Source organism: Antechinus flavipes, chromosome X (genome assembly GCF_016432865.1).
Source record: "Antechinus flavipes isolate AdamAnt ecotype Samford, QLD, Australia chromosome X, AdamAnt_v2, whole genome shotgun sequence".
Taxonomy (NCBI): Eukaryota; Metazoa; Chordata; class Mammalia; order Dasyuromorphia; family Dasyuridae; genus Antechinus; species Antechinus flavipes.
This window is the reverse complement of record NC_067404.1, coordinates 30,048,597-30,065,198: the sequence shown is the minus strand read 5'-3', so window position 1 is coordinate 30,065,198 and position 16,602 is coordinate 30,048,597. Positions and strand designations below refer to the sequence as shown.

At 36.6% G+C, this 16,602-nt stretch overlaps 1 protein-coding gene across 12 annotated transcripts in view; it reads left to right on the top strand.

Moving 5' to 3' along the window:
• ACSL4 (acyl-CoA synthetase long chain family member 4) overlaps positions 1-16,602 on the top strand; it is a 152,490-nt gene that overhangs the window by 117,608 nt on the left and 18,280 nt on the right. The gene's annotated exons all lie outside the window — the stretch shown is intronic.

The following is a 16,602-nucleotide window of genomic DNA, read 5'->3' as shown; positions in this document are numbered from 1 at the left end:
TTTACTCTCTTCTCTTCTTTTCTTATATTGCCTCTTCTATTTTTCTTTGTCTCTTTCCCTCCTCTCTTTTGAGCTTTAATTTTCTCTTTCTTCCTGTTCTCTTCTCTCTTTGTGTCTCTTTTTTCTTTTGTTCTCTTCAGTTCTATATTCTCTTTGTGTGGCTTTTCCCTTTCCTCTTCTGATCTTTTCTTCTCCTTTTCTTTTCTGTTGTCTTTTCATTTGTTCTATTCTTCTGATCTTTTTTTCTCTTTCTCCTTTTCTCTTTTTTCATTTCTTCTATTCTGTTCTCCTCTTTTCTTTTTTCTTTCCTCTTTTCTCCTCTTTTTTTCAGTTCTCTTCTCTTTGTGTGTCTCTCCCTTCCCTCTTCTGATCTTTTCTCTTATCTTCTCTTTGTGTCTCTCTGCTCTTCTGTTCTGTTCTGTTCTCTCCTGATATTTTCTCTTTCTCTTCTCCTCTCTTCTATTCTTTTCTGGTCTATTCTGCTGATTTTTTTCTTTTTTCTTTTGTTCTCTCTGTGTGGCTCTATCCTCCCCTCTTCTGATCTTTTCTTTTCTCTTTTTTCTTCTTTTCTATTGTCTTCTCTTCTTTTCTATTCTTCTGATCTTTTTTTCTTTTCTCTCTTTTTCGTTTTCTTCTTGTTTATTCTGTTCTCTCTTTCTGTGTCTCTCCCCTCCTGTTCTGTTTTCTTTTCTTCTGATCTTTTCTCTTTCTCCTTTTCTCTTTTCTTTTTTCTTCTGTTTTCTTCCGTTCTCTTTTTATGTCCTTTTCCCTCTTCTCTCCTTTTCTCTTCTGTTCTATTTTTCTGATCTTTTTTTCTTTTCTTTCTCCTTTTCTCCTCTCTTTTTCTGTTCTTTTCAATTCGCTCCTCTCTTTCTGTGTTTTTCCCCTTCTCTCTTCTGATCTTTTCTTTCCTCTCCCTTTCTTTTCTCTTCTCTTGTCGTCTTTTCTGTTTTATTCTATTCTTCTGATCTTTTCTTTCGTTCTCTTCAGTTCTCTTCTCTTTGTGTCTCTCCCCTTCCCTCTTGTGACCTTTTCTTTTCTCTCCTTTTTTCTTTTCTGTTATCTTTGCTTCTTCTATTCTTCTGATCTTTTTTTTTTCTTATTTCTTCTGTTCTTTTTTTGTGTCTTTCCACCCCTCTCTTCTGTTCTCCTCTCAGCTTCTGATCTTTTCTCTTTCTCCTTTTCTGTTCTGTTCTATTCTTTTGATCTTTTTTTCTTTTCTATTTTCTTTTCAGGTTCTCTTTTTGTGTCTCTCCCTTACTCTATTCTGATCTTTTCTCTTTTTCCTGTGTTTCCTCCCTCCTCTTTTCTGTACTCTTCTCTTCTGTTCTTTTCAATTTTCTCTTCTTTTCTGTGTTTCTCCCCTTTCCTCTTCTCTTCTTTTTCTTTCTCCTTTTCTGTTCTGTTCTGTTCTGTTCTATTCTTTTGATCTTTTTTTCTTTTCTGTTGTCTTTTCATTTGTTCTATTCTTCTGTTCTTTTTTTCTTTTCTCTTTTCTTTGTTTCTCTCCTCTTCCCTCTTCTGATCTCTTCTTCACTTTTTTCTGTTCTATTCTTCTGATCTTTTTCTTAGTTCTCTACCTCCTTTTCTATTCTATATTCTTTTCTCCTGTTTTCAATTCTCCTTAATGTCTCTCCCCTTACCTCTTCTGATCTTTTCTTTCCCTTCTCTTTTCTGTTTTATTCTATTCTTCTGATCTTTTTTTCTTTTCTCTTTCTCCTTTTCTTTTTTCTTCTGTTCTCTTCTCATTTTTCTGTGTCTCTCCTCTCTTCTTCTGATCTTTTCTCTTTTTCCTGTGTTTCCTCCCTCCTCTTTTCTGTACTCTTCTCTTCTTTTTCTTTTCTCTTTCTCCTTTTCTGTTCTGTTCTATTCTTCTGTTCTTTTTTTGTGTCTTTCCACCCCTCTCTTCTGTTCTCCTCTCAGCTTCTGATCTTTTCTCTTTCTCCTTTTCTGTTCTGTTCTATTCTTTTGATCTTTTTTTCTTTTCTTCATGTTTCTTCTGTTCTCTTCTTTTTGTGTCTCTCCCTCTCCTTTGATCTTTCTCTTCTCTTTTTCTGTCTCTTCATTCCTCTAGAAATCTTTTATCCTTCTCTTCTTCTTTTTTGTTCTATTCTTCTGTTCTTTTTTTCTTTTTTCTCCTGTTCTCTTCAGTTCTCTTCTCTTTGTCTCTCCCTTTCTCTCCTCTCTGTTCTCTTCTCTTTTCTTCCTTTTTTCTTCTCTACTTTTCTGTTGTCTTCTTTTCTACTCTTCTTGTGTCTCTTTCCTCCTCTCCTCTGATCTTTTCTCTCTCCTTTTCTTTACTTTCTGTTCATCTCTCTTCTCTCCTTCTGTGTCTCTTCTCTAGTTTCTAAACTTTTCTATTCTTCTTCTCCTTTTCTCTTCTGTTGTTTTCTACTCTTCTTCCCTCCTCTTTTCCGTTTTTATTCTTCTGATCTTTTCTCTTTTCTTCTTTTCTGTTTTGTTATATTCTTCTCAGGTTCTCTTTTTGTGTCTCTCCCTTACTCTATTCTGATCTTTTCTCTTTCTCCTTTTCTTTTCTCTCCTTTTCTCGTCTCTTTTACTTTCTCTTTTCTTCTTTTCTGTTGTCTTCTCTTAGAAACTTGTTTTATTTTTCAGATTTTTTTTCTCCCTTCTCTTCTCATTTCTTCTGTTCTGTTCTCTAATCTTTTTTCTGTGTTTTTCCCCTCCTCTTTTTTGTTCTCTTCTTTGGATCTTTTCTATACTATTCTTCTGATATTTTTTCTTTTTTCTTTTCTTCATGTTTCTTCTGTTCTCTTCTTTTTGTGTCTCTCCCTCTCCTTTGATCTTTCTCTTCTCTTTTTCTGTCTCTTCATTCCTCTAGAAATCTTTTATCCTTCTCTTCTTCTTTTTTGTTCTATTCTTCTGTTCTGTTGTATTTTGCTGATCTTTTCTTCTGTTTTTTTCTCTCTGTGTGTGCTCTCCCCTCACCTCTTTTGTCCTTTCCTTTTCTCTCCTCTTCCTCTCCTGTTTTTCTTGTTCTGTTCTATTCTTCTGCTCATTTTTGCTTTTCTCATTTTCTGTTCTCTTTGTGTCTCTCCCCTCTTCTGTTTTCTTTTTTTCTTCTGATCGTTTCTCTTTCTTTTCTTCAATTCTCTTCTCTCTTTCTGTGTTTCTCCCCTTCCCTCTTCTGATCTTTTCTTTTCTCTTTTCTGTTCTATTCTTCTGATCTTTTTTCTTTTTCCTTTTCTTCATTTCTCTTTTCTCTGTGTCTCTCCCTTTCCCACTTTTGATCTTTTTTCTTTTTTTCCCTCTCCTTTTCTCTTTTCTTTTTTTCTTTGTTTATTGCTCCTCTCTTCTTTCTTTGTCTTTTCTCTCTTTGTTTCTCTCCTACTCCGTCTTTTCTCTTTATGTTACTCTCCTACCCTCTTCTTTTCTGTTGTCTTCTTTTCTACTCTTCTTGTGTCTCTTTCCTCCTCTCCTCTGATCTTTTCTCTCTCCTTTTCTTTACTTTCTGTTCATCTCTCTTCTCTCCTTCTGTGTCTCTTCTCTAGTTTCTAAACTTTTCTATTCTTCTTCTCCTTTTCTCTTCTGTTGTTTTCTACTCTTCTTCCCTCCTCTTTTCCGTTTTTATTCTTCTGATCTTTTTCTTAGTTCTCTTTCTCCTTTTCTCAGAAATTTTCTTCTGTTCTCTTTTCTCTTTTCTGTGTGTCTCTCCTCTCCCCTCTTCTGATCTTTTCTTTACTCTCCCTTTGTTTTCTCTTGTCTCTTTTCTCTACTTTTTTCTCTACTCTTTTTTTCTACTACTGTGTCTCTCACTTCTCTCTTCTGTGCCTCTCGTGTTTCTCCCCTCTTCCGTTCTTCTATTGTGCTGATCTTTTAAATTTTCTTTCTCCTTTTCTCTTCGCATTCTTTGTCTCTCCCCTCATCTCTTCTGATCTTTTTTCTTTTCTCTTTTCTGTGTCTCTCTCCTCCTCTTCTTTCTTTTCTGTTCTCTTCTATTTTGATTTCTATATTCTCTATATATTTCTATATTCTCTTTCTGCTCTCTTCTTGTCTTTTCTCTTTGTGTTCCTCTCGTCCTCTTCTCTTTTCTGTTCTCTTCTAATTTGATCTTTTTTCATTTCTTTCTCCTTTTCTCTCCTCTTTTTTTCTCCTTTTGTTCTCTTCAGTTCTCTTTCTATATCTCTCTCCCTATCCCTTTTCTTCCTTTCTATTGTAATCTCTTCTTTTCTGTTCCCTTCTATTCTATTATTCTGTTCTTTTCTTCTGATTTTTTATTTTCTTTTCTCCATATTCCTCCATTTCTCTTCTCTTTTCTTCTATTTTGTTCTGTTCTATTCTTTGTTCTCTTCAGTTCTCTTCTCTTTGTGTGTCTCTCTTCCCTCTTCTGATCTTTTCTCTCCTCTCCTTTTCTCTGTTGTCTTCTCTTCTATCTTTTTTCTTCTCATTTCTTCTGTTCTTTTTTTTGTGTCTCTCCATTATTCTCTCCTGATCTTTCCTTTTTCTCTCTCTCCTTTTCTCTTCTCTTTTGTGACATTTATTTTCTTCTTTTCTCTTCTATTCTGATCTTTTTTCTTCTCATTTCTTCTGTTCTCTTCTCTCTCTGTGGCTCTCTCCTCCCCTCTTCTGATCTTTTCTTTCTTCTTTTGTGTTGTCCTCTTCTTCTGTTTTCTTCTCTTTTTGTATGTCTTCTCTCTTCTTCTGTTTTCTTCAATTCTCTTATCTCTCTGTGGCTCTTCCCTCTCCTCTAATCTTTTCTTTTCTCTTGTCTCCATTTCTCTTTTCTTCTGTTCTATCGAATTTGTCTCTTTCCTCCTCTCTTCTGATCTTTTCTTTTTTCCTCTCCTCCCCTTTTCTCTTTTCTTGTCTCTTCTTCTGTTCTTTTTTCTTCTTTGTCTCTCCCCTCTTCTCTTCTCTTTTTTTCTTTATCTGTTGCTCCTCTCTTCTGCTCTTTTTTTGTCTTTTTCGCTAGTTGTCTCTCTCCTACTTGATTCTCTTAAAATTTGTTACATTTACTCTTTCTGTGTCTTTCCCCTCCCCTCTTCTGACTTTTCCTGTTATCTTCTTCTATCTCCATTTCTTTTCTCGTTTCTTCTGTTCTGTTCTGTGTCTCTCTCCTCTTTTCTTATATCTTGCTCCTCTCTTCTGCTCTTTTGTTGTCTTTTCTCTTCTCTCCTTTTCTTTTCTCTTGTCTTTACTTCCCTTCTCTTCTCTCTTTATGTCTCCTATTCTCTTTTCTGTTAAGTCTTAAATTCTTTTATTTTCTATTCTCTTGTTTCTATGTCTCTTTCCTCCTCTCTTTTGATCTTTTCTTAATGTCTCACTTCTCTCCTGCTCTTTTCTCTTCTCTTCCTTCCCTTGTTTTGATATGTCTCTACTCTCCTTTTTTCTGTTCTATTCTTCTAATTGTCTTTCTTTTTCTAATCTTCTCTTCTATTGTATTCAATTCTCTTCTCTCTTTCTGGTCCCTTCCCTCTGCCTTTCAGATCTTTTCTTTTTTCTACTCTCCTTTTCTTTTGTTGTCTTTGTTCTCTAGAATCTATTGTAGTCTTCTGATCTTTTTTCTTTTCTCCTTTTTCTTCTCTTCTGTTCTGTTCTTTCATTCATCTTTTGTGTTTCTCCTTCCCTGTCTTCTGCATTCTTCTATTTTCTTTTCTCTTTTTTTGTCTCTTGCTCCTCTCTTCTGCTCTTTTCTTGCCTTTTCCCTTCTCTTTTTTCTTGCCTTCTTTTCTGTCTCCTACATTCTTCTCTTCTGTTCTTTTTTCTGTACTCTATGTTCTAGTCTTTTTTTCTTGTCTCCTTCTGTTTTCTATTCTTCTGATCATTCTTCTCCATTTCTCTTCTCTTCTTGTTTCTTCTGTTTTGTTCTTTCTTTGTCTCTCTTCCCTTCTCTCCTTTGCTGTCTTCTTTTCTCTTCTTTTCATCTATTTTCTTGTGTTCTGTCTGCTTTGTCTCTCACTCTTCTGATCTTTTCTTGTCTTTTCTCTCCTTTTCTTTTCTCAAATCCCTTTACTTCCCTTCTCTTCTCTTAATTCTTTTCTCTTCTACTCTCTTCTCTTAATTTTGTCTCTCTTCTGATCTTTTCTTTTTACTCTATTTCTGTGTCTCTCTCCCCTTCTCAGAATCTTTTTTTCTCTTCCTCCTTTTCTGTTATCTTCAGTTCTCTTCTCTTTGTGTATCTCTCTCCTCTCCTTTTTTCTTCACTTTTCTTCTTTTCTGTTGTCTTCTATTTTATTTTTCTGATCTTTTTTCTTTCTCCTTTTCCCTTCTGCTTTCTTCAATCATATTCTCTTTATTCTCTTTCTGTCTCTTTCCCCTCCTCTCTTCTGTCCTTAAATTCTTTTTTCTTTCTTCTCATTTCTTCTGTTCTCTTCTTTTTTCTGTCTCTCCCCTCTCTTTTACTTGAAACTTCTTATCTTTTTTATCCTCTTTTTCTCTTCTAATCTTTAGTTCTCTTCTCTCTTTGTCTCTCACTCTTCTGCCTTTTTCTTGTCATTTCTCTTCTCTACTTTTCTTTTTAAAAGTTCTCTTTTCTTCCCTTCTCTCTTTGTCTCTATCTTCCTCTCTTCTCTAAATTTTATCTTTTCTTCTAACTTCTGTTCTCCTCTCTTTTTCTGTTTGTCCCCCTTAGTTTTCTACTATTTTTTTTGTCTTTTCCCTTCTCTCCTTTTCTCTGTTCTTTTCTCCCTTCTTTTTGTTTATGTCTCTCTCCTCTCATTTCTTTTCGTTCTTTACTTTTATCTATTCTTTTGTACTATTCTATATTGTCTATTTTTTCTTGCTTTTCTCTTAGACCACTTTTCTATTCTTCTGTTTTTTTCCTATTCTTTCTCCTTTTCTCTTCTGTTCTCTTTAATTTTCTTCTCTCAGAATTTGTCTCTCTCCTCTGCTGCTCTTTTGTTTTCCCTTCTCTTCTCTTTTCTCCTTTCACTTCTCTTTTCTCCCTTATCCCTCCTTCCATCTCTCCCCTTCTCTCTTCTCTTCTGATTTTTTCTTTTTCCTTTTCTCTTATGTTGTCTTCTCTTGTCTTTTTCCCTCCTCTCTTCATTTTTCTTCTCTCTGTCTTTTCTGTTCTATTCTTTTGATCTTTTTTCATTTCCTTTTATCTTTTCTGTTCTCTTCTTTTGATCTTTTTTCATTTCCTTTTATTTTTTCTGTTCTCTTCTCTTTTGATCATTTTTTATTTCTTTCTCCTTTTCTCTCCTTTTTTATCTTTTTCTTCAATTCTCTTCTCTCTTTGTTTCTCTCCCCTCCCCCGCCCCCGCCCTTCTGATCTTTTCTTGATTCTTTTTTCTTTTCTCATATATTCCTTTCTATTCTATTTTCTTTTTTCTGTTTTATTCTATTCTTTTGTTCTATTCTTTTCTTCTGATCTTTTATTTCTTTCTCCATTTTTCTTCTCATTTCTTCTATTCTATTCTTTCTGTGTCTCTCCCCTCCTCTCTTTAATCTCTTTTTTGTCTCATTACTCTCTCTTGCTCTTTTCTTGTCTTTTCTCTTTACTTCCCTTCTCTTCTTTTTTTTATTTTTCTCTCCTACTCTCTTCTATTCTTCATTCCTATAAAATCTTTTCTTCTATTTTCCCTTTTTCTTTTCTCTCTCCTCCTCTCTTCTCTCTTTATATCTCTTTCCTATTTTTCTCCTCTCTTCTCTCTTTATATCTCTTTCCTACTTTTCTGAAGTCTTTTTTTTTCCTTTTCTCTTTCTAAAAATCTCTCCCCTCCCCTCTATGATCTTTTCTTTTTACTTCTCTCCTTCTACTCTCCTCATCTTTTCTTTTAGAATTTTCTTCTCTTCTTTTTTTTTCTGTCTCTCCCCTCCTATCCTGATCTTTACTTTTCTTTTCTTCCATTCCCTTCTCTATTTCTGTGTCTCTCCTCTCTTCTGCTCTTTCTCTTTTCTTCCCTTCTCAGAGTGCTCTTTCTTCTACTCTGTTCTATTCTTATGATCTTTTTCCTTTTCTCTTTTTGTGTCTCTCTCCTACTCCCTTCTGCTTTTTTCCTTTTCTCTTTCGTCTTTTCCTCGTCAATTATTTGTTATCTTTTCTCATTTCTATGTCTCTTGCTCCTCTTTCTGCTCTTTTCTATTCTCTCCTTTTCTCTTCTCTTTACTTCTGTCTCTTTTCTACTCTCTTCTTCTCTTCTTTTCTTTGTCTCTGGCTCCTCTCTTCTTCTCTTTTCTTGTCTTCTCTCCTTTTCTTTTTTCTCTTTTCTGTACTTCCCTTCTCTTCTCTCCTTATGTGTCTCTCCTAATCTATTCTATTCTCCTGATCATTTTTCTTTTTCTCTTCTTTTCTCTTTTCTGTGTCTCTTCCCTATTCCCTTGTGCTGTTGTCTTTTTCTCTTTTCTCTTTTTCCTTCACTTTCTGTATCTCTCACTCCTCTTTCTGCTTCTTGTCTTTTCTATTCTCTTCCTTTGTCTTCTCTTTTCTTTTTACTTCCCTTCAGACTTTGGCTCCTACTCTTTTCTTTTCTCTCTCCTCTCTTTTCTTCTAGTCTCTTTTCTCTTTCTTTGTCTCTGGCTCCTCTTTTTTGTCTTCTCTCCTTTTCTCTTTCCTTCTCTTAGTCTCTTCTCTTCTATTCTTCTGATCATTTTTCTGTTCTCTCTTTCTGTGTCTCTCCCCTATTGCCTTCTGCTCTCTTCTTTTCTTTTTTCTCCTCTCCTTTTCTCTTCTCATTTCTCCTCTTTCTGTGTCTCGCTCCTCTTTCTACTCTCTTCTTGTCTTTTCTATTCTCTCCCTTTCCCTTCTTTTCTCTCTGTATGTCTCTCTCCTCCTCTCTTCTCCTCTCTTCCTTTCTCTCCTCTTCTCAAATTTTCTTCTATACTCTTCTCTCTTTCTTTGTCTCTGGCTCTTCTCTTCTCTCCTTAATTCTTTTCTCTTTACTTCCACTTCTTTTCTCTTTCTCGAGGACTTTTCTCTCTTCTTCTGTTCTCTCTTTCCTCTCTTTCTGTGTCTCTCCCCTATTCCCTTCCGCTCTTTTCTTTTTTCTCCTCTTCTTTACTCTTCTCCTCTTTCTATGCATTCTTGCTCCTCTTTTTGCTCTCTTCTTGTCTTTTCTATTCTCTCCCTTCTTTTCTCTTTTCTTCCCTTTTTTCTCTTTATGTCTTTCTCTTCCTCTTTTCTTTTCTCTCCTCTCCTCTTCTCTTATCTTCTATACTCTACTCTCTTTCTTTGTCTCTGGCTGCTCTATTCTCTTAATCTTGTCTTCTCTCCTTGTGTCTCTACCTAATCTGTTCTATTTCTTTTCATCCTTCTGTTCTCTCTATATTTCTCCCCTATTCCCTTCTCTTCTCTCCTTTTTTCTTCTCTTCTTTTTTCTGTGTCTCTCCTCTATTCCCTTCTGCTCCCTTCTTTTCCTTTTTTTTCCTCTCCAAGTTTCTATGTCTCTCGCTCCTCTTTGTGCTCTTTTCTTGTCTCTTCTATTCTCTCTTTTCCTTCTCTTTACTTCCCTTTTTCTCATGAAATGTCTCTCTCCTACTCGCTTCTCCTCTCTTTTCTGTTCTCTCCTCTTCTCTCTTTGTCTCTGGCTTCTCTCTTCTATTTTCTTGTCTTCTCTCCTTTTCTTTTATCTTTACTTCCCATCTCTTCTCTATAGTTTTATTCTTCTGATCATTTTTCTTTTCTTTCTCCTTTTCTCTTCTCCTGTTCTGTCTCTTCCCTATTCCCTTCTGCTGTTTTCTTGTTTTTCCTCCTTTTCTCTTCTCCTCTTTCCCTTTTCTGTTCCTTTCCTCTTTACTTCCCTTCTTTTCTCTCTTCATGTCTCTCTCCTACTCTTTTCCTCTCTCCTTTCCTTTTCTCTCCTACTCGCTTCTCCTCTCTTTTCTGTTCTCTTCTTTTCTCTCCTTTTCTCTCTTCCTTTTTCTCTGGCTCTTTTATTTTCTTGTCTTCTATCCTTTTCTCTTTATGTCTCTCTCTTAATCTCTTTTTTCTATTGTATTATCATTTTTCTCTTCTCTTCTCTCTTCTCTTGTTCTCTCTTTTCTGTGTCTCTCCCCTATTCCCTTCTGCTCTCATCTTTTCTTCTCTCCTTTTCTTCTCTTTGTGTGTCTCACTCCTCTTTCTGCTCTTACTTTGTGTGTCTCGCTCCTTTTTCTGCTCTTTTCTTGTCTTTTCTATTATCTTCCTTGTCTCTTCTCTTTTCTTACTCTTTACTTCCCTTTTTTTCTCTCTTCATGTCTCTCTCCTACTCTCCTCTCTTCTTTTCTCTCCTCATCTCTGGCTCCTCCTTCTATTTTCTTGTCTTCTCTTCTGTCCTTTTCTTTTATTTCTCTCTTCTCTTATATCTCTTCTCTTTTCTATTCTATCATTCTCTTCTCTCTTTGCTCTTTTCTTTCTGCATCTCTCACTCCTCTTTCTGCTCTCTTCTTGTCTTAATATTCTATTATCTCCCTTCTTTTCTCTCTCCTTATGTTTCTGCCTAATCTCTTCACCATTTTTCTTTTTTCTTCCTCCTTTTTCTTCTCTTCTGTTCTCTTTCCGTGTCTCCTCTCTTTCCTTCTGCTCCCTTCTTTTCTTTTTTCTCCTCTCCTTTTCTTTTTTGTTCTCAGTTTCTATGTCTCTCGCTCCTCTTTCTGCTCTTTTCTTGTCTTTTCTATTCTCTCCTTTCTCCTCTTTACTTTCCTTTTTCGCATGAACTGTCTCTCTCCTCTCCTCTCTTTTCTGTTCTTTTCTCTCCTCTTCTCCCTTTTTCCCTGGCTCTTTTATTTTCTTGTCTTCTCTTCATTCCTTTTCTTTTCTCTTTTACTTCTCTCATGTCTCTCTCAATCTCCTCTTTTCTATTGTAGCTTATCGTTTTTCTCTTCTCTTCTTTTCTCTCCTCTTTTCTTCTATTCTCTTAAGTCTTTGGCTCCTCTCTTCTCTTGTCTTCTCTCCTCTCCTTTTCTTTATCTTATATTTCCCTTCTCTTCTCTCATGTCTCTCTACTTAATCTCTTCTCCTCTTTTCTATTGCATTCTTTTCTTTTCCTTTTCTCTTCTGTTCTGTTCTCTTTCTGCATCTCTCCCCTATTTCCTCTGCTGTCTTTATTTTTCCCTCCTTTCCTTTTCTTTCTCTGTGTCTCGCTCCTCTTTCTGCTCTTCTTTTTTCTATTCATTCCCTTTCTCTTCTCTTCACTTCCCCTTTTTCTCTGTCTCTCTACTCTCTCTTTAAACTCTTTTCTCTCCTCTTTTTTCTTCTATTCTCTTCTCTCTTTCTTTGTTTCTGGTTCCTCTCATCTTCTCTTTTCTTTACATCCCTTCTCCTCTGTTTATGTCTCAAGATCTCAAAACTGTTTTTCTATTTAATTCTTCTGACCATTTTTCTTTTCTGTTATCTTTCTGTGTCTCTCCCCTATTTCCTTCTGCTCTCTTATTTTTTTTTTCTCCTCTCCTTTTCTTCTCTTACTCTGTCTCTCTTGCTCCTCTTTCTGCTCTCTTCTTTTCTTTATGTCTTTCTTGTACTCTCTTCTCTTTTGTCTTTGGCTCCTCTTTTCTCTTTTCTTGTCTTCTCTCCTTTTCTTTTTTCTTTACTTCCCTTGTCTCCTAATCTCTTCTCTTCTATTCTATCATTTTTCTTTTCTCATCTCTTTGTCTCTCTCCTAATCTCTTCTTTTCTTTTTGCTTCTCTCCTTTTTTCTTTTCTTACCTTGTGTGTCTCACTCCTCTTTCTGCTCTCTTGTTGTCTCAGAATTCTATTATCTCCTTTGTCTCTCCTACTCTCTTCTGTTCTCTTCTTTTCTCTCCTCTTCTCTTATATTCTCTTCTCTCCTCTTTTCTTATATTCTCTTCTCTCTTTCTTTGTCTCTGGCTCCTCTCTTCTTCTCTTGTCTTCTCTCGGCTCCTTTTCTTTTCTCTTATTCTTCCCTTCTTTTCTCTCCTTATGTCTCTCTCCTAATCTCTTCTCTTCTTTTCTATTGTATTCTTAGCATTTTCTATTCTCTCTATCTATCCCCCTATTCCCTCTGCTGTTTTCTTTTGTTTTCTCCTCTCCTTTTCTCTTCTCTTACTCTCTCTCCTCTTTCTGCTCTCTTTTTTTCTATTCTCTCCCTTTGTCTTCTCTTCTTCTCTTTACTTCCCTTTTTTCTCTTTATGTGTCTTTCCTACTGTCTTCTCTGCTAAAATCTTCTTCTAAACTTCTCTCTTAATCTTTGTCTCTAGTTCCTCTACTCTTCTCTTTTCTCCTCTTCTAATCTCTCTCTTTGTCTCTGGCTCCTCTCTTTTTTTCTTGTATTCTCTTTTTTTTTTTTCTGTTTTACATCCTTTCTCTTCTCTCTTTATGTCTCTCAATGTATCATTTTTCTTTTCTCTTCTTTTTCCTCTTCTTCTGTTCTCTCTCTGTGTTTCCCCTATTTCCTCTTTTTTCTTCTCTCCTTTCCTTTTTTTTTCTCTCCTTTCTGCTCGTCTCACTCTTCTCCTTTCTGCTCTTCTCACTCTTCTTCTGTTATTGTCTTTCTTTGTCTCTGGTTCCTCTTTATTTCCCTTTTTCTTCTCTCTTTATGTCTCCTAATCTCTTCTCTTCTCTTCTTTTCTATTCTATTCTATTCTGTTCTTCTGATCATTTTTCTTTTCCTTCTCTTGTCTTCTTCTGTTCTCTCTTTTTGTGTCTTTTCCCTATTCCCTTCTGCTGTCGTCTTTTCTTTTTTCTCCTTTCCTTTCTCTTCTCTTTCTGTGTGTCTTGTTCTTCTTTCTGCTCTTTTCTTGTCTTTTCTGTTCTCTTTTCCTCAAATTTACTTCCCTTTTCTCTCTTTATGTCTCTCCTACTCTCTTCTCTTCTGGTCTCTCTTTCTTTCCTCTTCTCTCTCCTTCTCTTTCTTTGTCTTTGGCTCTTCTCTTTTCTCTTTCTTGTCTTCTCTTTACTTCCCTTTCCCTCTCTTTTTATATCTCTCCTAGTCTCTTTTCTATTCTTCTGATCATTTTTCTTTTCTCTTCTTCCTTTTCTTTTCTTCTGTTTTCTTATTTCATATGTCTCTTCCCCATTCCCTTTTGCTCTCTTCTTAGCTGTTTTCTCCTCTCCTTTTCTCTTCTTTCTATGTCTCCTCTTTTCCTCTCTTTTCTCTTCTTTTATTTTTTTCTCCTTTTTTCTGCTCTTTTTCTCTTCTCTTTGTCTCTTCCCTCCTCTCTTCTGCTCTTTCCTTTTCTTGTCTTTTCTCTTCTTTCTTTTTCTGTTCCTTCCCTTACCTTTTTCCTCTTCCCTCCTCTCTTCTTCTGCTTCTCTCCTTGTTCTCATCTCTTGTCTTTCTCCCTCTCTTTTCTTCTGTCTTTTTTTCTCTTCACTTTTCTTCTCTTTAGTCTCTTCCCTCTTCATTTCTTTTTCTGTTCTCTTTCTTGTCTTGTTTTCTCTTCCTCAAATGTCTACTACAGTCTTCTCTTCATTTCTGTTTTACTCAATTCTGTTATGTTCATCTGCTTTTTTTCTTATCTCTTTCTGATGAATCTCTTCTCTTTTCTTCTGTTCTCTTCTTTCTATGTCTCTCCCCATCTTTCTTCTGCTCTCTCCTTTTCTTGTCTTGTCTTTTCTCTTCTTTTCCATTCTTTCTCTTTCTCTATTCATTGTCCTTTCCTCTGCTCTTCTCTCTCCTCTTACCTTCTTGTGTTCTCTTTCTCCTTTTCTCTTTACTTCCCTTTTTTCTATCCCCATCTCTCTTTTCTCTGTCTCTCCCCTCCTCTCTTCTGCTCTCAGCTTTCTTTTCTCCTTTTCTCCTCTCTTTTTCTTTTCTTCTCTTCCTTCTCTTAAAAAAGTTACCTTTTCTTTTTCTTAAGTTACCTTCTTTTGTGTTCTCCCCTCCCTCTTTTTCTCTCACCTCTTTCTTTTCTTATCATTTATCTCTTTTTTATTTTTTCTTTTCTTTTCTCAAAGTCTCCCCTCCTCACTTCTACTCTTTTCTTTTGCCTCCTGTTCCTTTCTCTTCTCTTCTTGTTATCTGTATCTTACTCCTCTCTTCTGCTCTTTTCTTGTTTTTTCCCTTCTCTCCTTTTCTCTTTTCTTCCCTCCTCTTCTCTTTGTCTCTCTCCTATTCCCTTCCCTCTTTATTGTCTCTCCTGCTCTTTTCTGTTGTCTTCTGTTCCATTCCATTCTTCTTTTTTCTTGTGTTTTCTCTTCTCTTTTCTGTTCTGTAATCTCATCTTCTCTTCCATTCTCTTCTTTCTTATCCCCTCTCCTCTTCTGATCTTTTCTTTCCTCTCTTTTGTCTTCACATTTGTTTCTTGACTCCTCTCTTCTGATTTTTTTCTCTTCTCTCCTTGTCTTCTCTTCTCTTTACTTCCCTTCTCTTCTCAATTTGTCTCTCTCCATCTCTTCTCTTTTCTTCTTTTCTGTTCTCTTTTTTCTCTGTCTCTTTCCTCGGCTTCTTTTCTTCTTTTCTCCTCTTATTCTCCCCTCTTCTGATTGTCTTCTCTTTTTTCTCTTTGCTTCCTTTCTTTTTCTGTCTTTTCTGCTTGTCTTCTCATTGTGCTTCTCCTTTTCTTCTCATTCTCTTACCTCTGTTTTTGTCTTTCCTCTGCTCTCTTTTCTTTTCTCATTTGTTGTCTTCTCTTCCTTTCTATTCTCTATTCTTTCTGTGCCTCTCCCTTCTTCTCTTCTCTTCTTTCTTTTCACTGCATTTTTTCTCTTCTGATCTTTTCTGTTCTCTACTTTTCTCTTTCTCTGTCCCTTCTCTTCCTTTATCATCTTCTCTTCTAATCTCTAATCTAATCTAACCTCTTCCCTTCTTTCATATTCTTTTTGTCCCCTCTCTTCTCCTCTGGTCTTCTTTAAAAAAAGGTAAGTCTTCTCTTCTCATCCTTTGTCTCTCCCCTACTATCTTCTTTTTGTCTTCTCCTCCCTTCTCTCCTTGTTTCCTCCTCCCCTCTTCTTTTCTCTTCTCTCTTCTGCTCTCTTTTCTTTTCTCTTCCCTTCCCTACTCTCATCTCTTCTCAGATTCTGTATCCCTCCCCTCCTCTCTGTTCTCTTTTCTTCTCTTCTCTCTTTCTGGGTCTCTTGCCTCCTGTCTTCCCTTCTCTTCTCACTTTCTTCATTGTTCCCCTACTCTCTCCTCTTCTTTCTTATTCTCACCTATTCTCTTCCTTTCACTTCTCTTTTTCTGCATCTCTCCCATCCTCTCTTCTGTTCATTTCTTTTGTTATCTTCTCTCTTGTTTCTCATCTCTTTTCTTTCTCCCTCTCTTCTCTTTCTTCCTATCTTCTGTTATCCTCTCTTGTCTTTTCTTTTCAGACTTTTTCTGTCTCTCCCCTCCTCTCTTCCACTGTCCTTTTTCTTTTCTACGCTTTCCTTCTTTCCTGTTGACTTCTGTTCTCTTCTTTCCATTTATCTTCTCTTCTCCCTTTCTGTGTCTCTTCCCTTCTCTCTTCTGCTCTTTTTCTTTTCTCTTTCTCCTTTCTCTTCTCTTCTCTACTATTCCCTTCTCTTTTCTCTTTATTTTGTCATACTCTTTTTTGTATCTTCTTTCTTTCTGCATCTCGCCTCTCCTGTCTTCTCTTCCCTTCTAATTCTCTTCACCTCTCTTCTCTCATTCTGTTTCTTCCTTATTCTTTTTTCTTTCTCTTTTGTTTTCATTTGTTCTCTTCTTTCTTTCAGTGTCTCTCCCTTTCTCTCTTCTCTTTGCTTCCCTCTTCTGTTCTTTTCTTGTCTTTTCTCTTCTCTCCTTTTTGCTTCTCTTTTCTCTCTTTGTCTCCTTTTGTCTTCTCTTCTCTTTCTCTGTCCCTTTTCTTCCCCTTTTCTTCTTCCTTAGCTTGCAGGCAGTATGGAACCAGGCACTGGACTGGATGTGCCTGAGGCATTTGGCTACCAGTTCTAGGGCCGTCAATTGTGGCTAGGGTGCCAGACTACGTTGATACAAGGCATTTCCTCCCCAAGAACTCCTTAAAACAATGAGATCTCAGTTGCAGTCTAAAAGAAAAGCATGGAAGCCCTTCTTTCCTAGCCTTGTCTTTTAAAACACATTTTGTGGCCAGTGTGGTTCTGCTCTGGTTTCTTGCACATTTAGCTCTCCGGGATCCCCAGTCAGCTTTTCTGGGCCCACATCTAACTGTTACCTTCTCAAGCCATAATCAGTGACAAGTGCTGAAGCCGCCAGCCTTTTGGCAATGCTTTATGGTTTTGCTCTGGTGATAAAAGTGGTCCCCCCATTCCCCAACATGCCTTACTCCGTCTAGTCTAGATCTGGGGTGTTATGGAGTAAGGCATCTAAGAAGGCGGCTCCGACAACAAAGATCCTTCTCTCTTTCCCTCGGCGGGGAGGCCCCAGCCACCTCCTATCAGGGCTTTCTCATTCTGAGTTACTAAATGGCCTTTGGCCCAGGCACCTCAGTGAAATTCATCTGTCCTTGGGCCCAGGCAGTGGGATGCATCTGCTTCTTTCACAATGAGGCCCCGTTCCACCCTCCACAGCCAGAGCTTTGAACCTGGCTTCTTAACTTCAGATAGTCATTAGGTCTTCTTTTCTTTCCAGCTGATAAAAGGTGAGTGATTTTCCCAGGATCACACAGCTATAATTAGTATCTGAGGCCCCCGGGGCACATGGACCTATGCCCTATGCCTGTTTAAAGCAGTAGCTTTTGCGATACTACAAAATAAATAGTTGCCCCATACCTAATATTTACTCTGTACATGCAATCCTTTTTTTCTTTAATAATAATAGCTTTTTATTTTTCTAAATACATGCCAAG